This window comes from Phalaenopsis equestris, unplaced genomic scaffold, assembly GCF_001263595.1.
Source record: "Phalaenopsis equestris unplaced genomic scaffold, ASM126359v1 Scaffold000996, whole genome shotgun sequence".
Classification (NCBI taxonomy): domain Eukaryota; kingdom Viridiplantae; phylum Streptophyta; class Magnoliopsida; order Asparagales; family Orchidaceae; genus Phalaenopsis; species Phalaenopsis equestris.
In genome coordinates this window covers 154,815-169,404 of record NW_018165435.1, presented here as the reverse complement: position 1 = coordinate 169,404, position 14,590 = coordinate 154,815, and the positions used below count along the sequence as shown (strand labels likewise).

At 33.7% G+C, this 14,590-nt stretch overlaps 1 protein-coding gene across 1 annotated transcript in view; it reads left to right on the top strand.

The window, feature by feature from the left end:
- The window catches only part of LOC110032655 (signal peptidase complex catalytic subunit SEC11A-like), an 82,871-nt gene extending 72,463 nt beyond the window's left edge, over window positions 1–10,408 (top strand). The window contains exon 9 of the mRNA XM_020736351.1: window positions 10,130–10,408. The gene's annotated coding sequence lies outside the window, so the exon portion shown is untranslated. The remainder of the gene's footprint in view (window positions 1–10,129) is intronic.
- The last annotated feature ends 4,182 nt before the right edge of the window (window positions 10,409–14,590 follow it).

Sequence of the window (14,590 nt, the reverse complement as noted above, 5' to 3'; positions counted from 1 at the left end):
ATGGAAATATAACTATAATTAAACCTATATTTTTGTTGGTTGCTAAGTTTTTAAATTTTAATACATACTATATTTCATTTTATGATACTTTTTGGCATAAAATATGAACATCAAGTGTTTTGATTACACATTTTATGGTAATGATTTATAAAAAAGAATCATGTTCATGGCGTGTCATGCTCTACATGTTATGCTTATTTTGTGCTTTTATGTTCATGTTGCGTCGTGTCTTTATCATATGTCGTGGTGCATGCTTCATGTTTGGAATTGTTGAGCATTCCATTGTTTGCAGCCTACTGAATGTCCTTTGTCCTTTATGCTATTGATTCTTAACTTGCATACTGAATACTGAAAACTTGAATCTTTTTTAATAAAAGAGCAGCTCGTGGCTCCTTATGCGTTAATAAAAAAAGATGTTATAAAATGCGAGAGGGAAAATGGATCCCAACTAAAAGTAAAAGAAAATACATTGTGGCCCTAGGGGTTCCATAATCCACATTACAAAAAAAAAAAAAAAAGGAAACAATAAAATAAAGGTATAGTACACCCAAAAATATATGTAACCCAAATAGAGGAAGTATACCCAAAATTGACATGTACACCCTAGAACAGATCAACAAATGTGGAGTACAAAAAGAGAAAAAAGATGCGCCCGACGAAGCTTGAAAACAACAAGAGCATTGAATCTTTCCCCCCGGGGACCTCCAAAATCTTGCAAAGGTCCTGCATAATAAGCAGCACCACCCACTCCAACCAGAAAAGCATAAGTATTGATAACATTTTGCAGGAGTTCCACACAGCCAACCAAAACAAATAGAATAATACAAACAAAACCATCTGCATGACCTCCACTCCCAAATCATGCTCCAATGAAATAACACAAACACAAAAAAAAAGTCATACAGCAGGGAGCACCAGCCGAAACCCATAGCACAAAAGCAAGCCAAAATCCAAACTAAATATAAAAGGACCACAGAGGGAAACTCCAATGCCAAGCTAGGTAATATTCCAAAACCGCACAAACACAAATTCCTTGAATTTAAAAAACGTAAAACTGAATGTCTGAGACGATGTAAAACTAATCGTCAAGAGAAACCAAAGTAGATTTTTATATTCTAATATAAGGAGCTTCAACTAAGCACCCATTCAGAAGAATTTGGAGCTGCGGACAGGCCCGAGATCTCACATAACACCTCGTTAGTATCCCTGCCCGTACGGGCTAACCAATTAGCAGAAGAGTTGTCTTCTCTATAGATATAGGATAAATTTATATTCAAATTGTATCTATGTATAATATCTCAAACTCTATTCATAGTGTGAATCAAATCCCACCAAAGCTTAGAAGCTCCAGAGAAGATATCTATAAGTATTTGAGAGTCAGTCTCAAAAGTTATCTTGTGAATTTTGAGGCAAATTACAACTTGTAGAGCCAACAAAAAAGCCCAACTTTCAGCCTCTAAAGGAGAGGAGGCCAGTATCGGAGATGCAAAGAAAACAAAGCCCGGAATGGTTCCGAAGAACTCCCCCTGCACCAGCCGCACTAGGAATCCAACTTCCATCAATATTGAATTTGACCGAATCTAAAGTTAGGGGGTTTCCACCTAAAAAAGATGGCCTTCCTACCCAACCTAGTCCGATCATCAGTACCCGGTAAGCAGAGAACCTGACATGCTCGATGAAAGTGGGCAATAATATTAGAAGCTGTAATAGAAGTAGCACACCTATTAATGTCATGTTTAGCGTCATTTCTCACCGCCCAAATGAACCAAAGAGTCACAAGAGGAAACCAAGACAATTTCTTATCAACTTGAGCTGCATTTCTCCAAATAAGAAGAAAACCAGCAATGGAAGAAGAATTCAGGCATTTAATGGTAAAATAATTGCCCAAAATATTTCAAGTATCCGCAGCATAGGGGCAAAGAAAGAAAAGATGCGTAATTGTTTTTGAATCCCTTTTACATAAATACCATCGGGATGCCAATTTTAAACCTTTAAGCTTCAAAATATCATCCAAAGGTAGCATTGTGAGAAAAAACCTCCACAAAAAGAAAGAAATGGATGGTGAAATGAGACGATTCCAAATGACATGGCCCCGTCTCCAACCACTATACTGATAAAGGTTAGCAAAAAGCATTTTAGTAGGAGAAAGAGAGCCAATAGATTTCCACATAGGACGTTCCTTAGTAGTAATCTTTAGAGGCATTTTAGATATCATAGTAGCTTGCTCACCAAAAACAAGATTAAGTTTATTGGCATCCCAATTATCATAAAGCCACAAATCCGAAAGAAGCAGGTCATTCGAAAACCCATGTTGTAGAGGGAAAGCAACATTTTCCTGACCCCATTGGTCACGCCATACCGAGATGTTGCCCTCACCAACATCCCAAAAACTGAATCTCGAAGCCATAGTTCTAGCCTTAATAATTGCTTTCCAAATCTTAGAGTCAACCACTTTCCAATTAACCAAAGCCGGGTGATGTTTGGAACAATACTTATGATGCAAAAAGTTAACCCATAAGTAGTCACTCGATCGAAATTTAAACCACAACTTACACATATTAATTTCAGAGATTTGGTTAAGGCTTTTGAGCCCCAAACTACCAGCCTTCAAAGGTTTGCAAATTTTATCAAAAGAAGACCAATGCTTCTTAGAATGACTTCCAGACCAAAGAAAATGATTAAAATCCTCTCTAAAGTGTGTTGAGTGCTCCTCTTAAGCTTGAGAATTTGCAAAGCATACATAGGCATGGTTAAAACACTTTTTAGCAAGGTGAGACGACCTCCGTTAGATAGGAATATATTCCTCAAGTCCTCGATTTTGGACTTGATTTTCTCAACAACATCATCAAATTGAGTTTGCTTCCGACGACCCCTTAAAAGATTAACACCAAGAAACTTGAGAGGGAGTGTAGAAGATTGACATCCAGTAAAAGAAGTAGTCTAATATGCAACAGAACGATTTACATACTTGTCAAAGTACAGATTACATTTATCTCTACTAAAAATTAATTCGGAAGTTTGTTGGAAATCCTCAAGCACCTTCATCAACAACTTAATAGTGTTTTTACCGACATTAGAGAAAATGATAACATCATCTGCATAAACAAGCTGACTAACCAAAACCGTAGATTTATGATGAAATTGCGTGTACAACTTTTTTTGCTGCAATTCATTGATCAAACTAGAGAAATAATCAAAAGAGATTATAAAAATCGTCGGCGATAGAGGATCTCCTTGCTTAATGCCTGTTTGAGCAGAAAAGAAATTGTATGTATTACCATTAACCATAACACTATAGTGATTATTATGTAGCCATCTTTTAATAAGAGAAATGAAGTTGTGATGAAAGTCGCGAGCATGCAGAATGTTGAGAATGATCGAAGGCCTTTTTAATATCAAGCTTAATAATCATATTACCACTACGACATTTCTTATCATGATCCTCAATAATCACTTGAGCAAGTAGGATATTATCAGTGATCTCACGGTCTTTAACAAAAGCGGACTGTTGCTGCGAGATAATCTTGGGAAGGAGAGGTTGAAGTCGGGAAAGCATCAACTTACTCAAAACTTCAGAAATAACTAAAGTGAGGGAAATGGGTCGAAATTTGTCCCAGCTAGATTTATCAGCTTCTTTTGGAATGAGAACAATCATAGAAGAGGTAAAGTATTTCCCAGGATCATCCCCACAAAAGAAACTTTGAATAGTAAGAATAATTTCCCTTTTGATAATGTCCCAACAGGCGACATAGGAGGCTGTAAAATCATCTGGCCCAGGAGCTTCATTGGTATTAACATCTTTGAAAGATTTAAATATTTCCTGCTCAGTGGGAACATCATGAAGAGAACAAGAGGAAACATAATCCCGTTCACTATCAAAAAACGAAGCATTAACCGGAAGAACCTGAGAATTGGTCATAAAGAAATTCGTGAAATAATCAACCGCACTTTTGCCAATATCATCATCATGAGTAAGATTACTTCCATAAGGAGATCTAATTTTAAGGATAGTGTTGATATTCCTCCTTTGCTTAATGGAAGCATGAAAGTATTTAGTATTGCGGTCGGCATTAGAAAATATAGTGTCATTCGCTTTTTGCTGAAAAAAAACTTCCTCTAATGAAATAGCCTCCAAAAGATTAGAGTGCGCTGAGGCCAATTCATCAACAAGCTGCTGGGAGCAAACAACTGAAAACTTGGATCTTCCTACACCATTAATTGGTAATAATAATATTAATAATAATAATAATAAATAGAAGAATTTAAATCTATCTCGATTCGAACTAATTATCATCTCGAGGCATATACTTAAGAGGCAAACTTCTCTATTTGAACTAGAAGGATCGTAGCAAATTGCATGAGACATGGCAGAGGAGAGAGCAAGAAACATAAACAAAGGAAGAAGAAAATGATGGAAATTGTAATGACTCATTCAGTTACGGAAGGGAGAGGAAACGAACCAATCGAAAGGGAATCGAAGATTGGAACATTCGAGAGAAATCAAAGAAGAAAAAACGAGGAGTTGTGGGTGGCCGAAAGGGAGGGAGAGGAAACAATGGGATCAGAAGCCAAGGAGACGAGTTCGTCTATAAAATGATCGGCCAAGGCAAGATTACTTAGCCGTAAGTCAAGTCGAAGAGGAAGACGAAGGAGTTCATCTTCGAGCATTTGGGTGCAAAAAGAAGTGAGGAAGGTTGGAGCAGCGAAGGAACCCGTGCTCTAGCATACCAACGAAGAAGAAGAGAGAAAGGACCATCTCAAAGGAGAGGTCGAGCTCGCGTGCTGTTGTGCAAGAGCTCATGCGAACACAGAGGAAGAAGAGGCGGTAAGGAGAAAGAAACGTGACGAAGGAGAAGGCTGAAGCTGAAAGAGAAGAGAGTGCACGCGGAAGGAGGATTGCAGTAGCAACTCATTCGTGCAGAAGGTGGAGATGAAGTTGTGTGATTTCAGTGAAGTCTCAACCAAGATTATATGAGTAAGTTTTAATAACTTTAAAATATTTAATAATGATTTTGAAATAATAATAATAATGAGATATTTTATAGAAATTAATTTTTACATGTTAATTTTAGATTTTTATTTTTATAGAAGAAATCGATGTCATGGCCAATAGCAAATTACACATCATCAAGGTGAGTACTCATACTTTTAAATTATATTAATAATATATTTATTCTCCAATATGTTTGTAGTTGATGATATTTGTGTGTGTCTTATTCTAATTGAGATATTGTTTTTATTTATTGGTCATATCGTTATGAATGTCGTAGTTACTTACTCATGCATTTGATGTATGTTTTATAGTATGTTGAATTGAATGTGGTGAATATATATGTTTATGTTGACTTTTTTGTATGTGCATGATTGACTATGATGGAACACTCCTTAATGATACTAGTAGGGAAACACTAATGTACACATGCACATAAATAGAAAAAGATATTAATATTGAAGTATTTTAAGTGGTACAATTTTTAGACAGTATCTCATGTGATAGTTATATAAATATGAAATGATATTTGTTATGATAATAATATAGTTCTCTTTGAATATCATATCAAATGTTTATATTGATTTATAAAAAAATACTTAACTAGCATACATGTTCTTTCTTTTCCTTGTATTGTTGTAGTCTAAAAGTATGAATAGCACTGGTTCGCTTAGCTCGTTGTTGTTTTAACTATTTTTTAGGTTTAATTAAATTATTAATAGATGAGTGATAGACAAGAAAATATTTATAAAAGAAGCGGACAACCATCAACAAGGTAAATTTTAATTTTCTCTTTAATTTAATTTGTAATGACTATTTCATCTGTTAAAATGCAGACGAATATAGAAAATTTAAATCACTCTGTCTGACAATTTGTACATGTCTTGGTTAATTCCAAGCCCAAGGCCAGTTTGTAACAAGTGTGATATCAGAGTGCAAGGTTTAGGATAAATTAATGGAATATTGATGAAAAAGCCAATAATCTAATTATAAGAAAATTTTAAAATTTTAAACTTAACTCCAAGTAATAATTATCCATTCAGGTATAGTGATACACCTGAAATCATAGAAGAAAATTCAATAGAAAATAAAGAAGTATAGTCTACTGTAAATGTGAACACGAATATCCTCACCTAAATGACGGCGGCGATGACTCAATTGATTCAGGAGTTTAGATCGCAACTTATTGGAAATGATTGTTGTGGATAAATACTTGAAGATATTTTCAAGATCTACATTCACCTTTGTTCAAAGTAACTGAAGACCCAGTTGAAGCGAAGAATTGGCTAATGAGAATAGAGAAGATACTAGATAGGATGACTTGTCTAGAGGAAAATAGAGTACCATTGGCAACATTTGTGCTGGATGGAGAAGCCGAAAGATGATGGTGTGGGCAGTGTTAGGACATTTTAGGGGACATACCCAACATGATGGTTAGTTTGAAAGAATTTGTGGAGCTATTTAGACAATGGTTTGTATATGTATCTGCTTGAAGATAGATGCAGGACAAGTTCCTCAAGTTGAGGCAAGAAAAGAAGACGATCATACAATACGAAGTAGAATTTACTGCACTATTGAGGCATGCACCACAGTTGATCACTAACGCAGAAGAATAGTGCTACAGTTTCTTTTCGTGATTAAAATTTTCTATCAAGAAGTTGTTACTACCCTTAGGAATCGATGAATACTCAGTATTAGTGGAACGAGCTAGAAGAGTGGAGATCAACTATCAGCTTACTTAAAAGCTTAAGGAGATGCACAAGAGGAAGACTGCAGGACATGTAGATTACTTAGAATGATCCAATGAGAAGAAGTTTAAAAATAATTCGGGCAGAGTTAGTAGAGGTACGACTCAAGGTACTGGAATCACTTGTACCAAATGCAGAAGACAACATAAGGGAGAATGCTTGATATGCTCTAACACTTGTTATTGATGTCGTTAGTCTAGTCATATAGCAAGATATTGTCCATCTCTTGACCAGAAAAGTGTTGACGATCAGAAATCTGGTGGATCTCCTTCACAGAAGTTTGCAGGCCACCAAGCCCAATCATAAAGCTATAATTCGGCCAATTACTTTTGGTTCGATTGGTCACCAAGGTCTGATTGACCAATCAATTGCATGTCGCACTGCTTGCACTTGCTTTTGCCTCACTTGCATGGTCATGTTAAATTATTTGGATTCATGCTAGTGTGCATAAAAATGAATTTTTGAATGTTGTGTGATATGTTAAATATTATCGCATGAAAATCAAATTTGCGTTTGGCATATGTTTCAATCTGGTGTCTCCTTGAACACCAACAGCTATGATACTACTGCACACATATGCCACCATATGTGTCTGGCTCAATACTTGCAAGTCTTGGATGAGTGGTGGCTAGTAAGGCTAGCCCATCAGTGTTTGAACTACCTAAATGGAGAGCATGCCGCCTCATCTCTTATGGCATCCCCCTTGAATGCCATAAGCAACCCATATTGTGTGCTCAATTTAGGTTATGCTTTAAGGCTCCGTTTGGGGCCGCATATTTCGCGAAGCCGATATAGAATTTATTGTTTGGAAGCATTGTTCGCGGCTGACCGCCGCTAAAATAGACGAAATGCAGGCCGTGGGATCAACCCCGCGGCCCTCGTTATTGATCAGCTTTTACCGCTTTTGCTTTGCGCTCACCAATCTCTCGCGATTGAACTCTTCTTCCCTAGCGTCCCCGAAGCAGCTCCATCCCGCGAATGCACGACCTATCGTCACCGAAGAAGCTCCATCCCGCGAATGCACGAACTAGCCTCATCTACCCTAGCGTCCCCGAAGCAGCTCCATCCCGCGCTCCCCAGTCTCTCGCAGTTTCTTGATAGGGAGAGGCCGACAGAATGCACGACCGCCTGCTTACTTCTGCTTCGATGTTCACTACTAGGGGCTGCAAGCATCGAGGATGCCCCTTGTGTTTATGAGGTATGGAGAGGTAGCAATGTAATTGGATCCGACCCTTTCGCTATCCATATTTATGTTAGAAATTGATGAAGGAATTTTATATTTGAGTGTTGGTTTCTGCGTTTCTGCAAGTTTGAGGTTTGAGGTTTGTATGGAGAGATTAGAGCTTGTTTGGTGGTATGATATTTATTGAGAAGAATTTTTTACAATGACATATAAAAACTTGTATTTCTATAATATTTTTTTTATAAATTTTAAATCAGCTTAAACGATTTGATTCAGATGTCGTGCTAACTAACAAGAAAATCTCATGAAGTATTTTAATAGGGGCAGAATTGTCATTTTTCTATAAACAGTTGCCCCACAGCTATTGTTACACAACTGCAAAAAACAGACAACCAGCTTCCCCGCAGCAGCTTTCTAGGGCAGCGCAGCTACAGCTGGAAAGCTGAGAAGCTACAGCTGCCCCAAACAGACCCTAAATCCCCTGAATTCATTGAATGCACAATGTATACCCACTTGAGTGTATCATGTTGCATGATTGCATGAGCATCCCCATGTGTGTATTCATAGCAAAATAGACTCGTTAGGTGAGTGACCCGTGTGTTAATTGTGATACTTTAATTAGTATTGTTTGTCGGGTAAATTTCAGTGAGCATTGTGAGTTATTGCATCAAGATCAACACAAGTATGATTTTGCTACAGTTCCAAGGAATCTAACATATGTCACATTGCATGTGCGAGTTCACATTTAATAAACCGCTTTATTTTCAAACAAAAGTTATGCAAGGCCAAATCTTTCAAAATTCTTTTCTGTGGCAAATATAGATCTCTTGTATCTTTAAGATTGGGTCGGAATCAGCGACTCCGTGTAAGCATACAGGTAGCCTTTATCTCTGTTTATGCACTTAGATGCTGGTTAGAACACTTTTGTTAGATGGAGTGCTAGGACAAAGCTAGGATGTTAGGTAATATTTTTGATGTATGGCTATAGGCCTATTGGATTAGTTGTCCTGGTCAGGCATCTTTTTGTGTGATGCTTCTGTGTGTATACTGAGTTTAAGACATGCGCAAAAGTATATTAAAGGCGGTCTTCTTGCAGGGAACCATGCCTAAACAAAAAAAAAAAAAAAAAAAAAAGGGGAGAACAAGTAATGATTAAAAGCTAAGATTTTTTGCAGGTGCTGCGAAGAGATCCTCCCGCCATACATGGCTCATATGTGTTGCATGGATATGATCCGTGCAAACTTTTCTGCATGTCGAGTCCTTTTTTTTATTTTTTCTTGTATATGATGGAGTTTAGAGGACCGAGTCTGTATCTAAAACCAACGTTTCATCTTCTTTTTGTGGCCATTCAACTCTCTGCTGCTGTGAAAATTCCAGAAATGGCATCCCAATTAATAATTTAATACTATGAAAATCTGTCGGTTCAATCTTTTGCCTTATCATCATTCTCTCTGCCTCAACCATCTCAACGTTTAACAGTATTTCCACCTTAAACATAGGCTTATATTAAATCTCATTGCATTTTTAAAGTATATGGAAATGTAATGTATGGATTTGTGTGTTGACAGTAAGCAATATTGAGTGTTATAAAAAAGAGGATACTGAGGCTCCGTTTGGGGCAGCTTATCTAGAAAACGGCGCCTTATCGTTTGGAAACTGCTTTTGAGTAGTTTATCCGAAAACACGTTGGTTTTTTATACTAAATGCAGAACGCGGGTCGAACCCCGCGATTCGCGTTTCCAGATAAACGGTTTATCTGAAAATGCACAAGCTGCCCCAAATGTATCATAAAACAAAATTTAGAAGGATATATTAGTGAATAATTATATTGTAGAAATAATTTGAGTCAAAAACAAAAAGGAAAGATTATAGTTGTTATCTATTGAAAATAAATTTAAAATGTTTAGACTTACATGCCGAAAAAATAGAAAATACACCGATTAAATGTGTAAATAAAAATTATTGTCAGAGCATTAAGTAAAAAAAATGAATGGACTTAAGATATAGCAGATGTGTAAAAGTTTAAAATGATTTCTAAATATTATGTTTAGCTTATTAGGCAGCACTTAATCCAAACACATAGATAATGAGGATTCAAGGAGCCAATTTTAAATAATCACTTATGCTTTAGCTTTTGCTATTTTCATCAAAGTTCATCTTTTATGTGGTCAATTTCTCACTTTAGTCCTATTTTTTGTGTGAATTTAGAATGAAGGGGGTGCTTCAATGGTGTCTTAAACATGTGGATAGGAGAAGAGTTGGAGATTTGAGCTCTACAGCTATAATTCCTCACATTATGTTTTTGGGAGAAAATTTATTATTGATTCAGTGATTAATTCAACTTAATATGCATTGTTAATCTTAATCATACTTAATAAAGAATATGTTTATTCAGCTTAATTCAAGCGCATGTTCTAAGAGTTATTTGTCATTTGGAAGAAATAAAATTTTAATAATATTTTCATTTATTTATTTATTTATTTATTTGGACTTATATTTTGCCTTGATTTTAGTTTTAGCTTGTAGTAAGGGAATAATTAGATTGTGCATTGTACTCATATTTGTTTTATGATGTTTTTTTGCATTTTCTTTTTGGCATTTCATATAAAAATTTACTTTGAAGTCCTATATTTTAAAATTGGGGCATATTGTTATTTAAAAAAATATATTTTTTTTTTAAATATTCAATATAATTTTTAAAGGATTTAAGTGTTTTGAAAAATAACTAAATATGTCTTGATATAAAATATATTTTATTTCAAATTAAATATAAATACAAATAAAATAAATGAGATAAAAATCAAAAGTAGGCTCAAACGGCCCCTAACTAAATGCAAAATCAAGGTTTTTAGAGCCCCAAGATGATCTGCAATTAGGGCTGTCAAAAAGACTCGTTTTTCGCAAATAGCTTGTGTTAGGCTTGTTAAGAAGCTCATATTCGGCTCGTTCGTTAAGTTAACGAGCCGAACATGAACAACAAGAACAAATATTTGTTCGTTCGGGTTCGGCTCGTTTTGGCTTGAAATATTAGTAATCAATTTTATATATATCTTTAATGAGTATTATTTTTAAAAATTTTAATTGACTACAAGGCTATAAAGATTTATAATCAATTAAAAGTATTAATTAAGAAATTATAATAAAAATTATTAGATTAGATTCAAATGATGTTTTAATAAATTTTGCCCCAATCTTATGACTACGTGATTAGTGTTGTCAAAAAGACTCTTTGTTCGTGAACGGCTCGTGTTTGGCTCGTTAAGTAAACGAGTCGAACACGAACACGTTTTTTGGGGTAGAAATATAAACAAGCCGCAGACTCACCTCGTGTTCGGCTCGTTCACACCCCTATGTGCAATGGGAAAATTATTATGAATTTAACTATCTAGCACCTAAACTTTTATTTAAATTTTCAACTCAAATTTTTCACATCAAAATCACTGACTTTCTAAAATTCTAGAACCAAAATTTTACCTTTTTCATGGACAAAGTGATATTAGCATGAGTATCTTTTTGTGTAAGATAAATGCATAGTAATTATGTGACATGTATTTAAATCTTTCAAAAATTAAAAAAAAAATTAATTTAATTTAATCATAACTACATTTATTTAGGTTTAATGTGTTATAAGATCTAAAAAATAAAATTATCCTAAAGATGGGAATCTTTGTTTAAAAAAAAAAATTATTTATTTATTTTTTTAGGCATGCATAAATTAGCTTTGTAAATTTATCTCTAAAGTTATATATTCTTGATTGTTTTCATTCATGTCTCATTTGCTTGATTGAATTTAGAAAATATGTTTCTTAAAAAGTTATTTACTAAATTATCATAAGCATAAAAATAGTGTAAAATTTAACTCTTAAATATCTTCAAAAAAAAAAATTATAATTTTAGTTTCACTTAAAATAAATGACAATAAAAGTATAATTTCATATATTCAAGATATCTCATGACATTTTTCTTTAGATCAAGGATAAATACAAGTAATTAAATTTCATATTTAATAAGTATAAAATTAATAAAACAATTTCTTTCTCAAAAAAAAATAATAAAATAAAATAAAAGTGACAGATGTTTTTCATAAATTATAGGAATACTTGTTTTAAATGGAGAAATTATTTCGTACGGACGGCGTATACAGAGATGCATGTATCGTCCGTTTATCAAATCAAAGTTATATTTCGGTGGATCCATTTAAGAAAAAAAAATTAATAAAAGCTTTGATGCGGAGATGGAATAATGTTTCTTTTAAATGATTGGAAGGGTATTTTGGTCATTTAGATCTCTGAATGACTGGCAAACTGTTGGGAATCTTGCGCCAACCGACAATTCAAGCTTTATTAATTGATGGTCCACCAGTGCCCCACGTCAGCTATTTGTTTGAAGGATCTCACACATTTTAAATTTATTTTACAACATGCCCCCTATTTTCTATTTTTCTTAGGAAGATTTACATGCATACACTTAATTCCTATATATTTACATAGTTAACCTCTAGTATTCAATTTTTACATATGTTACCTTATTTATGAATGAATGGAAGGTGTTTTTTTTTTACTTTTCAAGGTTAAAATTATTTTAAATATATTTCAATTTACCATAATAATATCATAAGACATTTCACATGCAATTTCAATTGGTACGTAGTAAACTCTTGGGTAACATATTTTTTTTGTAAATCATAAAACTTTTAAGGCATTTCTTCTAACATTTTTTTGATTATTAACAAATAAATTCATTCTCATAAGCATTTTTTATGTCATTGTCATCTCTAGCCATTAACCATATGTTACTCACTTCATTTTCAACTATACTAACCAATAATTCTAAGTCCAAGTTAATCTTGAAAGGTTTCTTCCTTTAATATTCTCTTTCTTTCTTTGTTTTCTACTTTGTAGTTGGGATAATCCCATCAAATATATCTCATCCTTTTTTGTATTCCTAACAAACAAGATTATCAATATTATGTTATCATTTCAAACATTCTATCATTGCCATTGACATTCTTTTCGAGCATATGATCAATTTTTCCTTAATTAAAAAAAAAATTTATAAACACTGCTCTATCTAGACCTTGTATTTGTATGCTATCTTTCTGTGGAATAAAAATACCCTCGAATGAATCTTTTGTGGATTGAATGGCACTGAGCGGACCCCACGCCACTAGATAGCTCTACGAGAATGAACAAATAGATTGAGCGACAAACTAAGAGCAACTGACCCAGAGGCTGGCCGAACCAGAGATCAATCGACTCGGAGACCGCTCAGGTAGAAGACAATTGACAAAAAGACGACCTGTCGGATATTCTTCAATTGCATGACATGAAGCTTATTGATTGAGGATCGACTGATTAAAAAACAGTTAAGGCTGTAATTGTCATTTCACAACTATCAGAATTCCTTATAAATAGAAGAGCATTAAATATAATAGTCTGTTGAAAACATATACAAAAAAATAATAATAATAATTAGCAAACTAACAAAAAGATAATTTGAAAAATTAAAAATTTCTTCAGCTTCCATATTACTCTTTCTGGCTTAATCTTTAATTTGTGCTTTCAACCTCATTTAAATAATCTTCTAATATAAGATTAGTGATAATCACTATCAATTAACATATTTTATTATTATTAATTTGTTGGGGTCAACTTACCTCCTTGACCTTCCTCCTAACAAAATAATTCATATAAACACCCCTTGAAAGAAAGAACTAATTATTAATGAAAACTCATGTAATTTCTAATATTTGCAAATTTACCATCAACTTAAGTTAGAGAAGCCGGCAAATGCCAAATGTTGCATTTTTCCCCATCTTGATATATTTAATTATTTTTAGGGATTTACAAAAAAACAAACTATAAAAAATTATAAATATATAATTATTTTATAATTCAAAGTAATTAATTATAAAGTCAAAGAAAAAAATTCCTAGGACTTTCTAAGCTTTTAATTATGATTCACAAATAAACCCAAAACTTTAGGAAAATTTACATACATACCCATCAACTCTTACATATTTGCATATCCCACATCCTAAGCTTGAGAAAAAAATTGTGTGGAATGCGTGTAAATCACAAAAATTTATTTCTATCTCCTTCAATATATCCTTTTAAAAAATTTAATTTTAACTTACCTTATTATATAAGGAACCTCATTTATCCAATATATTAGCAGGGTTGTTAATGATTTGATTTCGAGCCTCGAAAATGACTCAAATAGATTTAGTGCGGCTTGAAACCGGCTCGCGGCTCGTTATATTTGATTTAGAACCTAGTCAGCTTGAAACCTACTCGAGCTGTGTCCGGCTCAAAATCGACACTAACTAGCTCAAATCGAGTTATTTGCGTCCAATTCAGCTCAAAATTGAAGTTAATTGTTCAAATTTAGTTATTTGGGTCCATCTAAGCTTGAAATCAGCTCAAATTGACATAGCATCATATATATATATATAATGTTTATAAATAACAAAAAAATACTATGAGGCGATCTGGAGTCAATTCTAGTCAATTCACGTATAACTCGAAATTGGCTCTAAAATAATTCAATCCAAAATTCTGACTCATAACTCGGCTCATTTATTTTTTATCAATTTATTTCTCTTAAAAAAGAGTTTTTTTTTTTTCAAAAATAAGAAAGGGAAGCAATTTAAGCACATTAAATAAAAAT